This window comes from Thalassophryne amazonica, chromosome 20, assembly GCF_902500255.1.
Source record: "Thalassophryne amazonica chromosome 20, fThaAma1.1, whole genome shotgun sequence".
NCBI classification, from domain to species: domain Eukaryota; kingdom Metazoa; phylum Chordata; class Actinopteri; order Batrachoidiformes; family Batrachoididae; genus Thalassophryne; species Thalassophryne amazonica.
The window spans coordinates 38148430-38157241 of record NC_047122.1 but is presented as its reverse complement, the minus strand read 5'-3'; the positions used below and the strand labels follow the sequence as shown (position 1 = coordinate 38157241).

The 8812-nt window shown below is 42.6% G+C and overlaps 1 long non-coding RNA gene across 6 annotated transcripts in view; it reads right to left on the bottom strand.

Annotated features, from left to right (window-relative positions):
- Nucleotides 1-6150: 6150 nt before the first annotated feature.
- The window catches only part of LOC117502186, a 29744-nt gene continuing 27082 nt past the window's right edge, over nucleotides 6151-8812 (bottom strand). For all 6 annotated transcript variants that reach the window (XR_004558211.1, XR_004558216.1, XR_004558210.1 and 3 more), the window contains exon 3: nucleotides 6151-6295. This is a non-coding gene — a long non-coding RNA (uncharacterized LOC117502186). The remainder of the gene's footprint in view (nucleotides 6296-8812) is intronic.

Sequence of the window (8812 nt, the reverse complement as noted above, 5' to 3'; positions counted from 1 at the left end):
AATCAATCAATCAATTTTTTTATATAGCGCCAAATCACAACAAACAGTTGCCCCAAGGCGCTTTATATTGTAAGGCAAGGCCATACAATAATTATGTAAAACCCCAACGGTCAAAACGACCCCCTGTGAGCAAGCACTTGGCTACAGTGGGAAGGAAAAACTCCCTTTTAACAGGAAGAAACCTCCAGCAGAACCAGGCTCAGGGAGGGGCAGTCTTCTGCTGGGACTGGTTGGGGCTGAGGGAGAGAACCAGGAAAAAGACATGCTGTGGAGGGGAGCAGAGATCAATCACTAATGATTAAATGCAGAGTGGTGCATACAGAGCAAAAAGAGAAAGAAACAGTGCATCATGGGAACCCCCCAGCAGTCTACGTCTATAGCAGCATAACTAAGGGATGGTTCAGGGTCACCTGATCCAGCCCTAACTATAAGCTTTAGCAAAAAGGAAAGTTTTAAGCCTAATCTTAAAAGTAGAGAGGGTGTCTGTCTCCCTGATCTGAATTGGGAGCTGGTTCCACAGGAGAGGAGCCTGAAAGCTGAAGGCTCTGCCTCCCATTCTACTCTTACAAACCCTAGGAACTACAAGTAAGCCTGCAGTCTGAGAGCGAAGCGCTCTATTGGGGTGATATGGTACTACGAGGTCCCTAAGATAAGATGGGACCTGATTATTCAAAACCTTATAAGTAAGAAGAAGAATTTTAAATTCTATTCTAGAATTAACAGGAAGCCAATGAAGAGAGGCCAATATGGGTGAGATATGCTCTCTCCTTCTAGTCCCCGTCAGTACTCTAGCTGCAGCATTTTGAATTAACTGAAGGCTTTTTAGGGAACTTTTAGGACAACCTGATAATAATGAATTACAATAGTCCAGCCTAGAGGAAATAAATGCATGAATTAGTTTTTCAGCATCACTCTGAGACAAGACCTTTCTGATTTTAGAGATATTGCGTAAATGCAAAAAAGCAGTCCTACATATTTGTTTAATATGCACTTTGAATGACATATCCTGATCAAAAATGACTCCAAGATTTCTCACAGTATTACTAGAGGTCAGGGTAATTCCATCCAGAATAAGGATCTGGTTAGACACCATGTTTCTAAGATTTGTGGGGCCAAGTACAATAACTTCAGTTTTATCTGAGTTTAAAAGCAGAAAATTAGAGGTCATCCATGTCTTTATGTCTGTAAGACAATCCTGCAGTTTAGTTAATTCGTGTGTGTCCTCTGGCTTCATGGATAGATAAAGCTGGGTATCATCTGCGTAACAATGAAAATTTAAGCAATACCGTCTAATAATACTGCCTAAGGGAAGCATGTATAAAGTGAATAAAATTGGTCCTAGCACAGAACCTTGTGGAACTCCATAATTAACTTTAGTCTGTGAAGAAGATTCCCCATTTACATGAACAAATTGTAATCTATTAGACAAATATGATTCAAACCACCGCAGCGCAGTTCCTTTAATACCTATGGCATGCTCTAATCTCTGTAATAAAATTTTATGGTCAACAGTATCAAAAGCAGCACTGAGGTCTAACAGAACAAGCACAGAGATGAGTCCACTGTCCGAGGCCATAAGAAGATCATTTGTAACCTTCACTAATGCTGTTTCTGTACTATGATGAATTCTAAAACCTGACTGAAACTCTTCAAATAGACCATTCCTCTGCAGATGATCAGTTAGCTGTTTTACTACAACTACCCTTTCAAGAATTTTTGAGAGAAAAGGAAGGTTGGAGATTGGCCTATAATTAGCTAAGATAGCTGGGTCAAGTGAGGGCTTTTTAAGTAATGGTTTAATTACTGCCACCTTAAAAGCCTGTGGTACATAGCCAACTAACAAAGATAGATTGATCATATTTAAGATCGAAGCATTAAATAATGGTAGGGCTTCCTTGAGCAGCCTGGTAGGAATGGGGTCTAATAAACATGTTGATGGTTTGGATGAAGTAACTAATGAAAATAACTCAGACAGAACAATCGGAGAGAAAGAGTCTAACCAAAGGGAGAAAAGCAGAGGGCCTAAGACGGACCCCTGTGGAACCCCAAATTTCATGTCACTAAGGTTAGAGGTAGTGTTATTGTACAAAACACAGTGAGAACGACTGGTCAGGTATGATGTCAACCATACAAGGGCATTCCCAGTAGTCCCAAAATGATTCTCCAGTCTATCGAGTAGAAAATGTTGATCCACGGTATTAAACGCAGCAGTAAGATCTAACAGCACCAGAACAGAAGCGGTAATTAAAAGGATGAAAATCATTTATATTGTTTGTATGTGTTTGATTATGATCGTGGCTCATTAAACTATAATAGAAAGTACTAAAATCTATTGTGTGTGTAAATGTGGAATATATTGATGTAACTGTGTGTGTTCCTCAAGATCAGGTCCTCTGCCAGAGGCCTGGGAGTTTAAGGGTTCTACACAGTATGTTAGCTGTTGCTAGGACTGCAGTCTTCTGGACAGAGACCTCTGATGTTGTGCCTGGAATCTGCTGGAACCAGTCTTCCAATTTGGGGGTTACAGCTCCTAATGCTCCCATTACTGCTGGGACCACTTTGGACTTTACCTTCCACATCTGTGTCAGTTGTTCCTTCAGCCTCAGTTTTCACTTACTCCTTGAGCAGCTGGATAGTGCAGCGGTAGAGTTACTGACTTTGAAGCAGCAGGGGTTTGAATCCTTGTCAAGACATCCACAAACAAGGGTCCCCAGGTTAGACCTCTCATGCTACCCCCAGCCTATCTTGGAACCTGAACGAGAGACTTATAACTAAAGCCCTATAACATGAGTGACTTGGATGTCACCCAGGTTAACAGCTTCTGCATCAGCTGTTGCAGAACCAGGATGGGTTACAGGCACAGGACATATATAACTACATAGATACATAGTACAAGGGGTACAACGAAATAATTGGGGGTGCTCCTGTGGTCCCAAACAACAAGTTTCAAGGTGCTTCTTCACTTTTTTGGTTCCTTAGGGGTAAAACTAAATTGGGTAAAATTTCATGAGATTAAAATAAAAAAATAAATTAAAAAAATTCACCGCCGTCCAGCCCCCGTTTTTTGTGACATGCGAGCGACATTTTGAGATTTTGAGTTATGGACTGGATACATTAGTTCATTAGTGGCAGATTTTGTTACATCTGCCTCAGTTCGCACTTATGAGGCATTCAACGTCAACATGGACTTCCTCATGAAGGACCCCTCAGAGTGGGACGATGACCCATCATTCCAGTCGTCACAGCAGCTTCTGGATAATATGAATGTAAGCATATGAATAAAGTAGTTTAAAATGTGGCTGTAAACATTTAGGGCAGTGATTGCGAACATGGGTGGGGGGGTAGTGAATGGAGGTAGATTGGGTTGGTTGTTGTCCGGGGGGGGGGGGGGGGGGGGGGTTATGGGAATAGGTCTGCGGGTGAGTGTGTGTATCCATGGGTGTTTGCAGTACGTATGGCCCAGGAGAAGCAGCAGCTGTTTGTCAGCCTGCTGGTGTGGGACTTTGTTGACCTGTAGCATCTCCCGGAGGGCAACAGGTCAAACAGGGGGTGGGCAGGGTGTGTGGGGTCTCCTGTGATGGCCTTGGTTCTTCTAAGGCAGCAGGATGTGGTGATGTTTTCCAGGCTGGGCAGAGAACAGCTGGTGATCTTCAGGGCAGTGTTTCTGACCCTCTGTACTGCCTTCCTGTCCGCGGCTGTGGAGCCTGCATACCACACACCCAGACAGTATGTCAGTACGCTCTCCACTGAGGAGTGATAGAAGGCCAGCAGCAGCTTTGTGTTCAGGTTGTTCTTCTTGAGGACACGTAGGAAGTGTAGCCACTGCTGAGCCTTCTTGGCCAAAGCCCCCCCAAAGGGGGGAGTCCTGTCTGTTGTTCCTGAAGTCCATGATGAGTTCTTTCATCTTTATGAACATTCAGGTCAGCTTGTTTGCTGAGCACCAGAGCGACAGTTCCTCCACCTCGGCCCTATACGCTGTCTTGTCCCCGTCACAGAGGAGTCCAACCACTAAAATCATCCGCATGTTTTATAATGCGATTGGTTGGGCGAGTTGGAAAGCAGTCGTAGGTGTACAGGACAGAGAGTGCTCAGGACGCAGCCTTGAGGGGAACCATATATTGTATATGTATGAAATAAATTATGCCAGTTAATTGCAGCTGCTTTAATGGCTTCTTAAGATGATTAATCTTTACAAGTCCCAAAGTTGTAAGAGCTTTAACTTTATTTTTGTGAACACTCTCACCACGTAACCACATTTTGCTGATGCTACTGATATTATACAAATGACATTTTCTCTGAGTTAAGTAGAGAAAAGTAATTAATTCACTCAGCAAAATACTATTTACCTAAATACAGCATGTAGCTACAGTATTTTTCAAACTTTTATTTATAAATTTGTGGACCTTAGCTTAAAGTTTGCTGCCTTTGTTACTGGAACAGTCAGAAATTTCTGCACACTAATTTTGTTCTAGGGCTATTAATTCTGCCAAAATGGTGGCTTGCTTGTTACTTATATCAGTTTATGAATGAGTTGAAATTGGATTCGTCTCATCTGCCTCAGCTAAAGAGGTGAGGAAAGGAACTTACAGGGGGACAAAGGACAAATCTGAGAGCAGGTTATGTTTTTAACAGAGTGATGAGGTCAGCATCAATAAGGCAAGAAGAAAGGAAAGAGAGAAAGAAATATGCAAATCGTGTTGGTGTGAGAAAGGGAGACAGAAGCCGCCAGTTTTTTTTTTTTTTTAAAGGAGAGGAAGAAGCTGAGAGAAAATGACAGACGTGGCCTGAGGAAAGGAAAGACACATTTGAGAGAGACAAACCTCTAAGAGACTGCATGCTGAACCCGCTGCCCCGTCTCAACCCGCTGCTCGCCTCCTCCTCTCCCTGTGTGCTTTGCCATGGTTACCAGACAGAGCTCCCAATGCAGCCAGTTAATGTGTTTTTCAGCAGCAGCAGTGAGCTGGGTACTAATGTGTCTCTGTCTGTCTCCTGCACAATCAATGTCAACTGTCCTGGGATGCACAAACACACGGAGGCTGAGAACCAGTCAACATGGAGCCACAGTGGCTGCATGTCTCAGACGTTCATTTATTCACCTGCAAACCCTTTGCCATAGCGATATAACTCATCAAAAAGATCTACAGGACGACAGCCAAGTTTGTTCTGCAAGACGAAAGTTATTACTACATGAAACCCGAAGTTTTGAGCTGCACGATTCATAGTAAAAGCTTGATGGTAAGAAAACTGCTGCAAAATAACAGTAAGGGCCAAAAACTGAAACAACCCATGCATCATTTAGCACAACATTTATACATACTTTTTAGTGTGTAATTATAAATGAATTAACAGAAAACATGACAGTTTGCTCCATTTCTTGAAAGAACAAATTTTATTGTGATTTTTCAGTTCTTCCAGTAGCTTCTCATGCCCATAAGGTGCAAAAATTATGAAAGATACAAAAAAAATTTTCACTCATCAGAAGCTTTTGAATTTGTACAGATTTCATGCACTTACCTTTAATAATAATAATAATAATATTTAAATACATTGCTGATGAGAGGACTTTAGTGTCAGAAATCACATTTAAAAACCTCACGTGAATCACGTACAGGGGTCACGAACCCTGACCATCTCTATATTCAAACATGTTTGTGTTCTGGTCATAAAGGGACCCCCTCCTCTGGTCTGGCATTTTCATGATAACTGTAAAAGCTGGCAAATTCTCTGCACATGATTTCATGCTTGTCTACAATCTAGTAATATTTGCAATAGCGTCATAATTTAAAAATAAATAAAATAAAAAAAAACCCTGCAATTATCAAACTGTCATGGACTCTAGAGGCATCTGCATGCAACTGTGTTCCCAAGGGCCTCACCTGTGAACTCTGACATCATCACAGGTTAAGGGTCTCAGGGACAATGCGGCACACACATAAACTGTCAGTCTGGAACAGGAGCAGCTGTTCAATAATATGTTTTGCACAACTATAAGTCAACAGAATATTATGAATATGACTGAAGTGGAAATAACGAGTTAAAATAGTAACATGTAAACAATATGCACTGATTAAACTCAAATTTTTAACCTTTGCTTTATTCATATCATCTTGCCAAAAGACTTAAAATTAAAAGCTGATTTTTTTATTAATGAATTAATTTGTTTTAAATATGGGTTACAGAGTTGTTACATCCTGGAATTGTTATGGAAGCGCGTTACCGATGCTGATGCAGTCCGACATCTTGTTTCATCCGTTTCCTTCTTGAAATGTCGGCGCAATCTTGACTGGATCACGTCCTGTGTAGGCAAAAAAAGATTTCCTTTGAGTGCCGTGCTCAACATAAAAATGTCACCTCCCTTAAAAGTTTTTAAATCAGCATTTCATTTATCCTTCACTGTCCAGCTTTCTGACATTTTCAGTGCCTGAATGTTCACTGTAGCTCTGTGCAGAAAGGCATTCAAACATAGTGCCCCCTGCTGGCCAATACACAAACAAACAAACCATCCTGAAATTTAACAGATAATTCAAGATTTGCATGTGGCGTGAACATAGAGCCGCCTGGCTGGTATGAGCAGTGGACACGTGCACAAGCACCAGACATCCACAGACAGATGTGCCCGGAGCTGCAGACAACCCTGTCGTCTTCTATTTCCTACAGGCCTTGTGATCTAACAGGATTATGCAATCACTCCCCCATGACAAAGCTGTTCAGCCTTCAGGGAGTAACACTGAATTATTTTTCTTTCACATACATCTGACCTTACTGATGCCACATGAAGAAGAAACTGTCATAGAGCCCAAAACCTCAATCTGCATCACATCTAAGTCAGTGCGGAGAACAGCCGTGTCATCTACGAGCAATCCGGAGCATGTCCCCAAGTTACAAAACATACACAGGTGTGCACACATGCAGACAAATATGCAACTGAACAAAAGGGGGACAAAAACAGAACGTGATGCCTTTGGTGTCTGGACAAAAATTGACTCGCCTCACTTTCCTCTTTGTCTGTCTGCTTTGAGATATTTTCTTCTGTCCTGGTTTCATCAGTTCCTCCGCCGCTTTCAAATGTACAAGAGACAAAGACTGGTGGCAGAAAACCAGAGGACAGCAGGCGAATGAGGTGAAACATTTAAATGTTAAAATAAAATGACCAAAAAAAAAAAAGAAAAAGAATGAATGTGAAGATAAATGAAGGAATATGGCGGGTGGATGTGGTCTGTCAGAATGCTTGTCGCTATTTGTTCGCTTTCCCCTTCCAGTCTTTCTGAGCTCACCGTTTTCCTCTGCCTGGTGTTCTTCACATGGACACATACATGTGTATATCCATGTGCACATGCATACAACAAGTGCATGCACAGGAAGGCGCACCGACAACACATTCTCACGATGAGTTATTGATCCAATTTCACTGAGGAGAAGAAAAACTATTAATCCTGCAGTAAAGACAATCCCGCGTGACGAAAACCTTTCCTGCCCCATCTTCAGTCTTCCTTTCTCTGAGCGCTGTTAGCGGCAGCAAACAGAAACGCTGCCCGCACTGTTCCCCTCTCGCTACTCCTCCATCTCTCGCTCTCTTCTCTTTTTGATTCTCCCCTTCTTCCGTCCCTGGCTCTGTGTTGTGCCCATTTCCCTCTGCCAAGTCACATCATTAATTCTCCCAGCGATTACAGTCCGAGCGGACAATGACTATGAGGCAGGTAGGCTGCACACAAACACACGGAAAGAGAACGAGAGAGAGAAAGAGAGCGAGAGAGAGACAGAGAGAGACACAATTGCATTGATTCCATTATGGTGCTGTACCAACACCCCAATTCACCCAACCCCCAACAATCACCAGCAGCGCCTCCATCTATGACCTCCCCCCTTTCATAAATCTGTGTCACCTACATATATCACACATACACACTCTCTCTCACATTGCATACATATGGCATATCTCCAGCTAGAGCTCCTTCTTCTTCTTCTTCTCTTGCCTGAACACTATCACTGTCCCCGCCTCCCTCCACTTCGTCTCCCTCTCATCTCATTTCATCCCGCCTCCTACCCTAAACCTTCCATGTTTTTTTTTTAAGGCATGATGTCCCGTCTCACCCGTCCTTCAGTCCACGTTCACACGCTCCACTGTTTCTATGTGGGTGTCTATTACTGCGTTTGTGTTTGAACTCAGGATGCATGTGCCCGCGTGGTGCTGTGCTTATGCATCTGGAAGAGAGAGTAACCGCGTTCCTGTGAGTGAGACAGAGGGAGGCGCATACATGTGCATGTCTTCGTGCAGATGCATCTGTGAGCAATGGGATGGGAGAGAGTGAGAGTGGGGCGGAGGATAGAGGCAGCAGAGGGAGCTCACAGACAGGGGAAGTTGTGGATTTTTCATAGCATGAGGATCAGAGATACAGCAAACGCAAAGGTGATTAACCTCGCCGCCATTCTGACCACAGCACTGCTGCTCTTCCTCTGTATGACATCAGCACCACTGCTACCCGCCAACTCTGTCACACACACACACACACACACACATCCACCCGGCCTTTGTTGTGCAAAAACTCATCATATCCACGGTCACATGGGGAACAATATCTAAGCCGTCAATAACGTGTGAATGCGCATGGCTGGAGTAAAAACCTCCTCAAATCCCAGCCCGCTGCAGATATGTGATACTTAAAAAAAAATTATATTTCATAAAAATATATTTAATTCCAGTAGTAAAAATAAAAAATAAAACAAGATGTGAGGCAATAAACAAGCAAAACTGTTCCAAAAGACAAATGCACAAGTCAACAATATAATAATAATAATAATAATAATAATAATA